Here is a 12,553-nt window from a genome sequence, read left to right as displayed (position 1 = left end):
ACTAAAATGCATATTTGTATATTTAACAGGTGATACCTGCAATCAATCTCAATAACCCTTTGGAAAATTGTTAATACGTCTTTAAAATGTACTTGCCTATAGTATTGTTTTGTGGAATATGTGTGGCGTTGACCGGAGTGACATGCCACCCGGCACGGGAAAAGCGAGAGTTACATGTTAATACGTTTTTGTATATGAGTTATGTGTATGTAAGGGACAAGGGAGAAAGTGCGTGTTGGGTATGTAGCCATATCCCAATCCACTCCAACGGGGGAATCTCTCTTAGACCAATACCATTGAACGTAATTCAAATGGCAGAATGGTTAGTTAGTAGAAACAATACGAGCAGTAGTACTAATGGTAACGACAGCCAGAGCAGAAAATGGGAGGAACAAAGAGTACAGTTCAGGAGTGCAGGATATCCCTTAAACATGTTTGAAGGATGGTACAAACCCGTGTATAATATAAGCAAAAAGCCACCGTACCTTAACCTCACAAACACTACTGGGGTAGGGAGACCCGTTGGGGCGATATGTTGGATAAGGAATGTAAGCAGAGGGGAAGAGGGGAATCTGGAAGCAGGAAACAGTAGTTGTAAACATAATTGGACAGCACTCGAACAAGGTTCACCCTTAGAAGTTTGGTGGTTTAACACAACTGGTTTAACAAACCTCACTAGTGGGGGGGAAATGGAACGGAATCACAGGGAGTAACGGCGAGTCCGGCTTTTCCGCAGTCGCAACGAATATGAACCTAACTCCCTATAACGGGACCTATTTTATTTGTGGGCATAAGGCATACCCATGGCTTCCACGAAATTGGACTGGGTCCTGCTATTTGGGATATGTGGTGCCATACATCCATCACTTGCCCTCCCTAGCAGATCATCACCATTATCGATCCAAAAGTGCAATTACAGAAACAGAGCGGTTCTTCGCTATTTTATTCCCCAGGTATGGGACGGCTAGGGCAATAAAGGAAATTCGACTCGTAGCATCGGTATTAGAGAAAGTAGCTAATGACACAGCTGAAGCCCTGTCTGAAATAAGTGCAGAAATGGGGGCTATGAGAACAATAGCTCTCCAGAATAGAATGGCCCTTGATTATCTCCTAGCTAAAGAAGGTGGCACTGCGCAATGATAGGCGCTGAGTGCTGCACCTACATACCAGATAGCTCAGAGAATATAACCAATTTGGCTGAACATATAAAAAAGGAGGTAAAGAAATTACACCAAACCTCAGGGGAAGGTTGGTTGGACTGGCTCTTCGGAGGATCATGGGGATCGTATTTGATACATGGATTTATAATTGTTGTTGTAGTGATGACAATATGTTGTGTTATGATAACAATTTTGAAAGTATGTTGTAAATTGGCACTCGCTGGCATTCCAGTAACATCTGGAGATGCGATAAAACCCCTGCTATCAATGACAGATGAACTACAAGCAACAGGAGAAGATGACGAGGACGACGAGTCTCACATGTAAAGAGTCACATGATGATCAACAAAGGACGAGCTCAGGACAATTGAGCCCAACCCTCAATACAGGGTGACTACCCGGTGGATGGCAAGAAACGGCATTGGAAGTTGGTATCCCGGGGCAAAATCTAAATTTGTACCGGGACCAACAGGAGGGATTGAAGGGTTGGGATTTGAGCCAGTTGAATGTTGCAGTCAAACGACACAGCATGACAACCTAGTTTCGGTTGAAACTAGTTGAAACCACAAATGGAACAGATGGTCAGAAACTGAACTACAAAAGTGATTAAGCATGTGGAGATATGAGAAGCTGCAATAACAAGGTTAACATTTGCAGAACAATCGGATTATGAAGTAACAACTGTCACACAGATGTATGTAAGGTATATTTGATTAACCTTTAAGCCATGTCCAATCACGAGTCACTGACTCAGATCGGCCGACGCCACGATGAAGCAAGAATGGACCCTGCGATCCAGATAACTGGACAAACTTAGATAAAAGACAGAACTGAAAGAAGGGGCTTAGCTAACGATGTAAAGTTATAATTAGGTTGCTTTTGAAGGAATATAATTGGGCCGGATTGGCCAAGGAATAAGTAATGTAATAACGGCTATCGGTGTGCTCCAGTCTTGTACTGTATATAAGCTTGTGAATTTTGTTGATCGGAGAGAAGGTGCTCGCACAGACCGCGGGGTCTGAGACGCTTCTCCCAGAGCTCTGTTTTCAATAAACTGCACCTTTTACTTTACCACAGATTAGATGTGAATTTATTTTCACCCAACAGTTATTGACTCATTCCAAATGTACACAGGTCTACAGTAAGTAAAGCCTGCGTAACATACAGGAGTTAATTAATCACATCCTACCTCCTGAATTCATCCTTAATTCTTTCTAAATCATCCACAAAACTTCCAAAAATATTCCGGAACCATCCTTGCCACCGTAGTATATCTTTGGCTTTGAACGGTCTTTGTTCAAATAAAAAAGTTCTAGTTCCCCTATAGTGCTTGAATGAATACACTACAACCACATGCTGTCAAATATACACAAAATAAAAATATTCCAGACTTTTTATCCATGTAAATCTTCCCTAGCATCTAAATGGAAAATAATTTCCTGTGGCAGCACCTGAAGGTGTGGCATTGATGCAGTGTTCATTCTTTAGCTTTATCATCCCTTCATGAGATAAAATGGAGCAGGTATAAGTAAGCCAGTCTTTGTTAACTTGCTTATTCTTACTGAGAAATGTGTCTTGAACAAACATGTTTTCAAAGATCTAGAATACTAGTGAATATTATTTTACATTAAAGCTTGATGGTAGTCCTTTTTAATTTATTGCACCATTCCTTTTAAAAAATATATTAATTTGGTTGATTTGAAAGGCTTCATTAAGCATGATTGTTAAATATTATTTATAAGATGGAATTCTTTTCCCATATGAATCGTGACTGTTGCACTCTGAAGAACTCTTCATGTCAACCAAATAAATGTTTGCTTTAGAATGATCTGTTCAGCTGCAGAATTAGATAGGAGCAGCATTCCTAACAGATTCACAAGTACCAGTCGTTTTTCTACCCATTATGTAAATGGATAAATGTGATGCATAAGGGAAAAAGGAGGATTAATTAGGAAGATATAATAAATGGTAAGATTCTCTGCGGAAAGCAGGTATATTTACAATCTTTAGCAAATCCATCATCAGTAGAAGAAAGCTCACATTTATATAGCGCCCTTTATGTTCTCAAGTTCTCCCAAAGCACTTCGCAGCCAATTAATTACTTTTTGACTTGTTGTTATGTAAGCATATGTGGCAGCAAGGTCCCACAATAATAATGACCAGGTAATGAAAACAGAAAATTCTGGAAATGCTCAGCAGGTCAGGCAGCATTTGTGGAGAGCGAAACAGAGTTAACATTTCAGGTCGATGACCTTCCATCAGAACTGGCGAGGTAATCTGTTTTGAAGGTGTTAGTTGAGAGATAAGTGTTGGCCAGGACACTGGAAGAACCCCCTTGCTCTTCTTCAAATAGTGCTGTAGGGCAATTTACATCCACATGATTGTAGGCCGGTTTAATTCATCTGAGTAATAGAAGAATAGACCTCAGGGATGCGAGGACTCCTAATGTTGGGACCCCTGTCCTAGTACCACATTCTCCTATGCTGGTGGTCTTGTTTGAGGCAGGAAGAGGTGTAAGAGACCCTGTGGAATCCCCAAATAAAACCAGCAGCATAGGAGGATGTGGTACGAGGACAGGGATCCCAACGTTGGGAGTCCCCGCATCTCTGGCCACACAGTAGCCAGGCGGATCATCAACGGCTGGTATGTTTAGTGAGACCCAGTGTACCGCCCCAATGAATGGTGGAAATTGGGCCCACTGTGGGGTCAAGGCCTGGATCATGGCCTAGATCTCTTAAGAGGAGCCGCATTTTTCCAGAAAATTTCAGCCCCCTTCCCAAGTGCTAGTAGTAGCTATCAGACCTGGAAACCAGCACCACTGTTTGTAGCCTCCAGTGGGTACGTGGGTGCCCCAGATGCACCTCTAATTCAGGGGCACCTGCAATGAGCATGCAAAGGAGGGAAGCTTACCCCTGACCCTGGAAAGTGCACAGGGACAGTGGCAGAGGTTCCCAGTGAGTGCATCCCATCACATACACCAGGCTGCAGCTTTCACAGGTTTATGGCCCCATCCCGTCAACCGAATATCATGTTTGATGTAGAATGTGACAATTCGTTCAAAAACAGCTACTAAATATAAGGACACACCCTTATGGAAGTGAGTATCCTATTGTAAAAAAAATCCTTTTCTTTGTAACTAACCCCACCACATCACACTCCAACATCTTCTAAAAGGTTAACGAGTACAGAAAAGTCTCAGCATACAAGCTTAACTACTCCAGAATAGAGGGTGTGTCCCTCCCACAGGATGTCCACACACACACACATCTGAGTCCTACCACTTTGCATAGTCAGAGGCAGGCATCTAATACTTTGTAACCTCCAAATTTACTGACCTTTACAAAATAAACTCCCTTCTTCCTAACCTGGTGAACATACAGGCTGACATAGACAAATGAAACAACCTGTCCCTATTACTCTAGGGGCATGGAAATCACGAGAATAAACTTGCTCCCCACCTCCTCTACCAGTTTCATATGCTAAAGTCAATTCCGAGACCTTGACAGGTACATCCTCTATGCAAAGACTTTTCAAATACCTTTAGCTCCTTAAACTTGAAAGAAGGGTCACCCTTCCCAAACTGAGTCATGACTATCAGTCAGCTCAACTTTGGGGAAATCATGGCTTGGAATAAAGGCCTGTCCTCACCACACATGGCTAGATGATGACTAGGGCCTTTCAGCCAATCTAAACGCAGCTAGATAGATCCCTTAATAGATCCTGAGAAATTATATTAGTGCCAGCCTAGAAACAGGCCTGCACCTTCTTAAAAATTCCTCAGGGTTATTGACTCTTTCCTCATTATGGTTTAATGAGGAACTTCTAGTGGCATTCATCACAGATGGCTTCCAAACCTGGCACAAGAGAGGCATCCCCAGGCTGGGTCAACTCCTCAAAAAAAAGGTTAGATTATGCCCTTCAAACAAGCAGCAGACAAATTCCATCTCATCCAATACAAACTCTTCAGCCACAAAACCTCCAGACCACATTCCAAAAACCCCAACATGAGCAAACACTCTGGAACTTACCTCCACTCTACAAACACACTTCCATGCTCTACACCATGTTTGCCTTGCAGTCACAGACAACACAGAAATCTTGGGAACAGGACATCGGATGCTAGATGAGAAATGGAGAGAGGTATAGAAGCAGATACTCACAACCATCACCTGCAGCAGAATTTATGAGGGTCACTTCATTAATACTGAGCATATCACACATGGCAGATGCTTCACAGATTTCATCCTTCATTTAGGGATGACTGCTGAAGGGACTGTCAGCAGGAGGGCACATTATTGCACATATTCTGGCCATGGCATCACATTGAATCATTCTGGGAAGCAGCCACAGAGAGCTGATAGGCCTCACAATCTCTACAGGTCCAGGCCTATTATCTGCTGGGCCTGTCTACTACTGTAGAGCAAGTCCCTCCTGCAACACACAGGCACATCTGTCATTTCTAGTTGCATGGAGATGCTGTCCCCCCCACCACCGAGCCAACTGTGGTGAAGCACAACTCTCCCAAAAGCAAACATGCGGGTTAAAGATCTGGGAGACATATGCCAATTGAACTTGGTAATGCATGGGCCGGATGTCAGCGGGCGGGATTGGTGGCGGGTCGGGTGAGAAAGTGTTTTTTTTGACAGCAGATCGAGAACCCGCTGTCAACCCGCCACAGCGCGCCTTTCCCAATGTCGGGTCTGTCAGTGCAGAGCATACCCGACAGGCAGCGGCAGGCGACCCAATTAAACCAATTATAATGTAATTAGCAGGCCCTTAACAGGCTTTTTTAACTTACTTTTTAACTTTAACTCCATGGCCATGGGAACCACGCTGTTCGGGGAGCACACCTGTCAACCTGAGGCAGTGGCCATTGCTCCAGCTGATTCCTTGACAGCATCAAATGTACAGTAAAAGCTCCCACCAGACAGATCATCACTTTCCTCAGCCACAAGCTGTTTCTCAGTCCATTTTCAGCAGAGATTCTTCAGGCTTTCCACTTTACACTCTCCATCCATTCTCAGCTGATTGGAAAAACTCTCTCACCATTGACAGAATGCTTCTGTCATCTCTACTTCACCTGCCATCTATTTCATCAACATGGGTGCCCTTTATACTGTCTCACCTTGGTCCTCAGAATCCGACCACGATCAGCCGCAACACCAGCAGCAACAGGCACAAGAGCAGCACCAACAACAACACCAAACTTCTCTGCAATCACCTGATGCTGCACAGGACAGAGGGCATCAGCACCTGAGCACATTTCTGCCCGGAAGGCCAGGGATGGCCTCACCATGGCCAGATTAACTTCACTTGACTCTGTACCCCTTGGCACTACCCTACACCAACACCATAAAGCATCCCTACAATGCCCAAGCCATTCCTTTCACACTCATCACCATTGCGGGGGCTACCGTTATGTCTCACCATTCACTGCAACTCACTAAGCCACTTCCAAAGGTGCACACAAATCTGTCCAAGAACGCAAAGTGTTGAACATAAAGGTTTCAATGTTTGGCAGCACATTGATAGGAACTTTACATGAACATTGTATTAAATACTCAAGTGGCTACCCTTGTGTGTTGTTAGTTGGTATGATTGGACTAGGATGAGGGTGCGCGTGATGGGTGGTTAGTGAGATGGGGCTGTGATAATGTAGATAGAGAGGGATGGATGGAGGTGCAAGGTAAGTTTGTGCGAGTAAGGATGTGCAGGAGTAAGGTAGGGAAGGCAGAGTGGTGGGGATGTGATGAGAGGCACAGGAGGATGAAGGTGAGTGTGACTTTGTACAAACATTTAGTGATCTAATGAGATCATTGAAGCGTTTGTGGCACTGCACCCAGGTCCTCCTGACCACACCCCTGCTTGTGACATCCTCTGCAATGTTTTGGTCTCCTGGGGATGTCTCTTCCGCCCATGGGAAGGCAAGAGGACCTCCGTGCGTACTGTGACTCCCCCCATAAGTATATGGAGGGAGTCATGGGAGAACCTGGGTGCAGCCCTGTACCTCTGTGCAGTGCTTGTCAGTGTTTGCAGCACCTCAATGCTGCAGAACACTGACAGCACAAACGTCAAAAGTAAGGTGGCCGTGCTGCCTTTAAGGAAACCGGCTGATGACGTGTCATGAATGATGTCACCAGACCCACTTCCTCTAATTGGACTGGAAAACGCACTGGGCGGGCTTAACAAGCCCTACTAACATAAATTGATTTTAGGCAGCGTGATGGAGCCAGCAGCGGGGTCGCAATCCGCCACCGACATCACCCGCCCCGACCCGCTGAGGTGAGCAAAATCCTGACCATGGTGTCTACCTGCAACTTATGAGTACTGTAGGGGGTTTCTCTTGCTCGTTCTGGTCTCCTACCAGGCTTCGTGCAATAATTACCCTTGAGTGGTGTGGTAAACCACTGTATTGTATATTGCCACCTCTGGGTGGCGCTGTGTATGGAGGCATGCCTCAGCTGACTCCACCCACCACTGTGTGGGTTTCGTTCAGACTTGTTCAGTCACTCACGAAGAAGCATGGTCTCTTCTTAGCTAATAAAAGCCTTATTCATCTCTTCTTTCGACTCATCATCTCTTCTTCGACTCATCACCTTTTATGAAGTAATTGATAAGCGTATCAATTTTATTAGCTAAAAGTTAAATGGCGACACCTGAGGAGCAACAACAGCAACGGATACAGCAGACATTGCTGAGAGCCCTCAGACCACCACGCCTGGACCTCGACCCTCAAGATGTGGGTGCATCAGCCAAGTTTGAACACTGGCTGAGCTGCTTTGAATCCTTCCTCGCAATCTCACAGGTTACAGAGGAGGATCACAAACTGAAAATTTTGACCGCCCAGGTGAGCCATCAAGTATATATGCTAATCCGGGACTCTAATACGTACGTGGCGGCCCTCGAGCTACTAAAAGGGCAATATACGCGCCCAGTGAACACAATTTACGCCCGACACCTCTTGGGATCCCGCAGGCAGCAACCGGGAGAATCGGTAGGGGCATTTGCACGGGCGCTACTGGCACTCTGCAGAGACTGCGATTGTAAAGCGGTAACGGCTGTGGAGCACGCGCAGGGACTCGCCTGTGATGCCTTCGTCAGGGGCCTCCAGTCAGACCACACCCGGCAGAGACTGCTAGAAAGCAAGGAACCCGACCTGAAGACGGCCATTGCCCTTGCGCTCTCGTTAGAGGAGGCCCACCGAAACCTCGAGGCATACCCCCGTAACGGCGCCGAGACATGGCAATCGAAACCGTGGGACACGGGACCGCCGCCCCCGGCACCAACCGCTGCAGCGACCCAACCGAGACAGCAGCCTCCGGTAAGAACTGCTTCGATGCCCAGTAACCAGGCCCAAAAATGCTATTTCTGTGGCCAGTTAAAACATCCCAGAGCGCACTGCCCAGCTAAGACAGCTACCTGCTCGGGCTGCGGGAAGAAAGGCCATTACGCTAACGCCTGCAAGGGGAAGCCAGCCAGCAGCGCAGCGTGCGGGCCGTGGGAGCAGCCATCTTATCCGCCATTTTGTGTACTCCCGGCCGCATGGCATCCGCCGCCATCGTATCCAACGCACTCAACCGCCATTTCGTCACCGGAACCGACCACCGTCTCGGCGGATGACTATAGTGACTCACTAAGCCACATACTGGCCTCCGTGACGCTGGATCAAGGCCACCCTCACCATCTATCCAGCTCCATGATGGATATCGCGGTAAACGGCCGCGCCACCAGTTGCCTGATCGACAGCGGGAGCACAGAGAGTTTCGTCCACCCCGACACGGTACGTAGCCACTCCCTCACGATTCTGCCAACGCACCATCGCATTTCTATGGCGTCCAAGTCCCAGTCAATGGACATCAGCGGCTACTGTGTGGTGACCCTGTCAGTAGGGGGCACTGAATATCAAAAATTTAAACTGCTAGTCCTGCCCCGTCTTTGCGCTGCCGTCCTGCTAGGGTTGGATTTTCAGTGCCACCTTAAGAGTGTCACACTAGCATACGGTGGACCCCTCCCCCCACTCACAGTCTGCAACCAACAACTTTTAAATCGCCCGCTGCAAACCACCTGCAGCCTTTCCACATTAAAAGTCCCCCCCCCTCCCCTGTTCGCTAACCTCACCCGCGACTGTAAACCCATCGCTACCAAAAGCAGGCGGTACAGTGCCGGGGACAGAGCTTTTATCAGCTCTGAGGTGGAGCGGCTCTTGAAGGAGGGCATTATCGAAGGTAGCACTAGCCCCTGGCGAGCCCAGGTTGTAGTCGTTAAAACCACTGCAAAACGCCGCATGGTAATCGACTACAGCCAAACCATAAACCGGTACACCCAGCTGGACGCGTACCCCCTCCCTCGCATATCTGATATGGTCAATCAGATTGCACAATACAAAGTATTCTCCACCATCGACCTTAAGTCAGCGTACCACCAGCTGCCCATCCGCCATGAGGACCGCCAGTATACTGCCTTCGAGGCAAACGGCCGCCTCTACCACTTCCTTAGGGTCCCCTTCGGCGTCACCAACGGGGTTTCGGTCTTCCAAAGGGAGATGGACCGAATGGTTGACCAGAACGCGCTGCGGGCAACCTTCCCCTATTTGGATAACGTCACCATCTGCGGCCACGACCAGCAGGACCACGACGTTAATCTAGCAAATTTCCTCCGTACGGCCCAACGGCTGAACCTAACGTACAATAAGGAAAAATGTATGTTTCACACCAAGCGCCTGGCCATCCTCGGCTGCGTGGTGGAGAACGGAGTCATCGGGCCCGACCCCGACAGAATGCGCCCCCTAATGGAGCTACCCCTTCCCCACTGCCAAAAAGCACTGAAGAGATGCCTGGGGTTTTTCTCCTACTACGCCCAGTGGGTGCCCCTCTATGCAGACAAAGCCAGGCCCCTCATCAAAGCCACCTCCTTCCCCCTGACACCAGAGGCGTGTGCAGCCTTCACTCTTATCAAGAACGATATCGCGAAGGCCGCAATGCACGCGGTGGATGAGTCCATCCCCTTCCAAGTGGAGAGCGATGCCTCCGACTTCGCCCTAGCCGCGACCCTTAACCAGGCGGGCAGACCCGTGGCCTTTTTCTCAAGGACCCTCCAGGGCCCCGAGACGAGACACTCCTCCGTCGAAAAGGAGGCCCAGGCTATTGTAGAAGCGGTGCGTCACTGGAGGCATTACCTGGCCGGGAAACGATTTACCCTGCTCACTGACCAGCGTTCAGTAGCTTTTATGTTTAATAATAAGCAGAGGGGTAAAATCAAGAACGACAAGATCTTGAGGTGGAGAATCGAACTCTCCACCTACAATTATGATATCTTGTATCGGCCAGGGAAACTCAATGAGCCCCCAGATGCCCTATCACGTGGTACATGTGCCAACGCGCAGAGTGATAGGCTGCAGTCCCTCCACAATGACCTCTGCCACCCGGGGGTCACCAGGTTTTTCCATTTTATCAAATCCCGTAACCTGCCCTACTCCATCGAGGAGGTCAGGACCATGACCAAGAGCTGCCAAATCTGCGCCGAGTGCAAACCGCACTTCTATAGGCCGGACAGAGCAAGCCTGATCAAGGCCACCCGCCCCTTCGAACGCCTGAGCGTCGATTTTAAAGGGCCCCTCCCCTCCGCTGACCGCAATGTGTACTTCCTCAACATAGTTGATGAGTACTCCCGTTTCCCTTTTGCCATCCCTTGCCCAGACATGACCAGTACCACGGTCATCAAGTGTCTGAATGACATCTTCGCTCTGTTCGGGTTCCCCAGCTATATACATAGCGACAGGGGCTCATCGTTCATGAGCGACGAACTTCGGCAGTACCTGCTAACAAGAGGTATCGCCACGAGCAGGACCACCAGTTACAACCCCCGGGGGAACGGCCAGGTGGAAAGGGAGAACGCGACGGTTTGGAAGGCAGTCCTCTTAGCACTAAAATCTAAGGGCCTTCCGACCTCCCGCTGGCAGGAGGTCCTCCCTGCAGCGCTTCACTCCATTCGGTCACTGCTTTGTACTGCCACTAATGCGACCCCTCATGAGAAAATGTTCGTTTTCCCCCGGAAGTCTACATCGGGAACCTCGCTACCGGCATGGTTGACTTCTCCTGGGCCCGTCCTACTGCGGAGGCACGTGAGGACGCATAAAACGGACCCCCTGGTCGAGCGGGTGCACCTCCTACACGCCAACCCCCAGTATGCCTGGGTGACATACCCAGACGGGCGGGAGGACACGGTCTCCATACGAGATCTCGCACCCTCGGGTACCCCTGAATTACCACCGTTATCCCCCTTACCACCGTTATCCCCCTTACCACTGTTATCCCCCACCACCCCTCCCAACCCAACCCCTGCAGACGGCATGCCAAAGCCCCAGGAATCTTCGCCAACCACCCAGACACCAGACCCGACGTCGGATGCTGCAACACCACCGCCGCCACCACGACGATCAGGACGTCAGACAAGGCCTCCTGATAGACTTAACTTGTAGTACCCTTCACCCCGCCGGACTTCACATTAAACAAGGGGTGAATGTGGTAAACCACTGTATTGTATATTGCCACCTCTGGGTGGCGCTGTGTATGGAGGCATGCCTCAGCTGACTCCACCCACCACTGTGTGGGTTTCGTTCAGACTTGTTCAGTCACTCACGAAGAAGCATGGTCTCTTCTTAGCTAATAAAAGCCTTATTCATCTCTTCTTTCGACTCATCATCTCTTCTTCGACTCATCACCTTTTATGAAGTAATTGATAAGCGTATCAAGTGGTTCGACCCACTCTTCCCTACGGTTCTAGACCTTGGACTTAGGTGCAGGGAACTGTAGTGCAGAGAAAAACTCAATAGACCAGGTTGAATAGCACGAAATGGATGCTTTTATTATTAAACAGTTTGCAGCATTATAAAATACATGTCATAAGCACAGATTAAAGTAACTACAAGCATGCACATATCTATAAACTTAACTCTATGGAAATGGGAAACACACGGCACATCGTAAAAGGGGAAACACATTACGATTACCCTTAACCCCCTCCCCTAGACCTAAACTAAGTTTCGACTTGAGGAACTCGGGATCATGCTCACCACTTTCAGATTCGCGAAAAGGGGGTTCGCAGCCTTTTTGGCACAGCTTTCCGTCGTCACGCGGATTTGGAAACTTCTGGCGCAGCTTGTTTTTCTTACGCGATGCAGCTGCCGATACAGCCTTGATGAGCGCTTGTCATGGATGAATCCGTTAGACCTGTGTTACCTTTTCTGAAAGGCTGCCGAAGAACTGGATGCACCTTGGAGACTCTGCTACCGATGTGATGTTGTAGAAATGCACATGGAAGGTCCGTTACCGAATGGGATGTTGAGGCACTGGAGTGCTAGGCCCGGAGTGTCTTCTTCTCCGGCCTGGGTCGTC

At 48.4% G+C, this 12,553-nt stretch overlaps 1 pseudogene; it reads left to right on the top strand.

The window, feature by feature from the left end:
* The first annotated feature begins 311 nt into the window (after window positions 1-311).
* On the top strand, window positions 312-2,231 carry LOC147120549 (endogenous retrovirus group PABLB member 1 Env polyprotein-like; annotated as a pseudogene).
* The last annotated feature ends 10,322 nt before the right edge of the window (window positions 2,232-12,553 follow it).

The sequence above is a fragment of the Somniosus microcephalus genome, chromosome 4 (assembly GCF_052327205.1).
Source record: "Somniosus microcephalus isolate GS21.2 chromosome 4, FLI_Smic_1.0, whole genome shotgun sequence".
Lineage (NCBI taxonomy): Eukaryota > Metazoa > Chordata > Chondrichthyes > Squaliformes > Somniosidae > Somniosus > Somniosus microcephalus.
The sequence above is the reverse complement of the archived record's forward strand: the minus strand, read 5'-3'. Positions and strand labels throughout refer to the sequence as shown.